Source organism: Equus quagga, chromosome 2 (genome assembly GCF_021613505.1).
Source record: "Equus quagga isolate Etosha38 chromosome 2, UCLA_HA_Equagga_1.0, whole genome shotgun sequence".
Classification (NCBI taxonomy): domain Eukaryota; kingdom Metazoa; phylum Chordata; class Mammalia; order Perissodactyla; family Equidae; genus Equus; species Equus quagga.
In genome coordinates, this window is record NC_060268.1 from 47,566,382 (window position 1) to 47,568,498 (window position 2,117).

General features: G+C 40.4%; 1 pseudogene; it reads right to left on the reverse strand.

The window, feature by feature from the left end:
- Window positions 1–1,009: 1,009 nt before the first annotated feature.
- Window positions 1,010–2,117, reverse strand: LOC124235132 (T-complex protein 1 subunit delta-like; annotated as a pseudogene).

Consider the following 2,117-nt stretch of genomic DNA (forward strand, 5'->3'; position numbering starts at 1 on the left):
AGATGTAAATAAGTGGAATAGGAGTTCATGTTCTTAGGAGGGAAGAGGCAATATTGTAAAGATACTACTTATTTCCAAGCCGATCTATAATCCCATCCCATTCTAATCAAAATCCTAAAACAACGTCTTACTGGATTCTTTATGAACTGGTTTTTATAATTCACCTTAAACAATTGACAAAAATAGCCAAGGATTTTTTTTTTTTTTAAAAAGAACAATAGTCGGGGAGGAGATTAGACTTATACCACAGATATTCAAATAGACCACAAACATGCAGTAACTGAAACAGAGTGCTATTCACAGAGGAAAAGATAAGTCAACAAAGTAGAGAATATGTTCACATCAGTAGGGAATAAAATGGACCATATAAACAACACTGAAATATCTATCTCAACTCTTCTTTTAGAAGAAGTGAGTCTTGCTTCATACTACACTGAAAGAATTCCAGAAGGAATCAGTGACTGAGGACATAGAATACTTTCTTTATAATCTTGGGACAAGAATGACCTTCCAAATGCCAAAAGCCATAAAGGCAAAAATTGAGGATGATTTAACACAGGCAAGAGTGTGAAGAGCTGAGCATTCCCTACCCTGGTGTGAGTCTGGATTGGTAGAACCTATTTTGAATAATAATTTGGTAGTAGCCAAATTTTAATACATATAAACTGTGACAATCTCTTTCTAGGATTCTCTCCTACAGACATAATCACACACGGCTATGCACAAAAAAATCCCATGCAACATGGTTTCCAAAGCCTATAAGAGGAAAAACAGCCTAAAATGCACAGTGATGGAAGGTTAAGTCAGTTTATCCTGCCATAATGCAGCATCCACTGCGACAGTCAGAACAGCAAGGCATTCTGAAGAGGAAGGGCTCATAAGACGAGTCAAAAGATCTGGTCCACTTGTTTAATAAATGCAAGTCTAATAATGGCCAGGACGGTCTGGCGGGACACCAAACTCTGTTTTGAAAGCAAACATTTAATATTTTCATTGTGTCGGTACAATTTCAAACAAATGCCAAATGGAAGATCAAGCCCAGAAATTCAAAGAGGAAACAATCCTCCAAAAAATAAGGAACATGCAGGCCGTCTTCCACTCCGGCCACACTATCCGAGGCCATGATGGTGCCAGCCAGCGATATCCAGATTACCACGTTTACCACATCATCAATTTGCAGACTGATCCAGACAGTATCAGTTGCTAGAGTCAGCACACTGACTGAAACCAACAAAGGCTGGACAACCAGTTCCTCCAAAACACTGGAAATACCATCCTTTTGGACATTAATGCCTGTAGTTTTTCTCCCTGGGCATGCCGGTTCCTTAGTTCTGTTACTGCAGAAACGGGACTCAGGCCAGCAGTTTCAGATAGCGTCGGTAGAACGACCTCCATAACACCTGCAAAGGCACGAACGCAGCAGGATCCCATCCACTCAATGTTCATGAATACTCAGTTAACCATAGGGCCAACTCTAGTTCTGGCGCACCATGTCATGCAATAAGAGCTCTCCTCTTCACTAAACAGCGAATAACACATCACGTGTCGTGAATGGAGCGCTCAGCTTCTTCAATCACCAATTTTTTAGAACCAAGAACAGCAACTGTAACTTTTTCCAGGGCGTGCACAGCCTGTAACCTTGAGTAGTTTGCCAGAACCATTTAAATGGACCCCCTCAGCTAACTCAGCCAAACCCAGCAGGTCAGGAGTGAATTGGTCAAAATGAGCAACTGGGTTGTTTCCAACTGTCTTACAAACAACTTCAACGTCTTCATTTTCCGTATCCTTAACCATCATCTTCATTTTGTTAATGAGATGTAATGAAAGATCACTAAGAGCCTCTCTTAAGAATAGACTTCTATATGAGAAGCATACTATATCCTGTTTTTAAAATTTGGTTCACTAAATATAGAATGCAGGCTCTCTCCTCTCGAAGCTCTCAGTCCATCCGCGCATATCAGAAATTACTGTTTGATTATCCATATCTGTTCTGGGAGCAGATAAGCTAAACTGAATAAGCCCAATCTTAGTCTTTTCAACTCTGGTTTTGTCAGAATTAGCCACCAATTTTGGGTGAGAACAAGCCCTTCCACCAACTTCCAGTCATCAATTGTCCC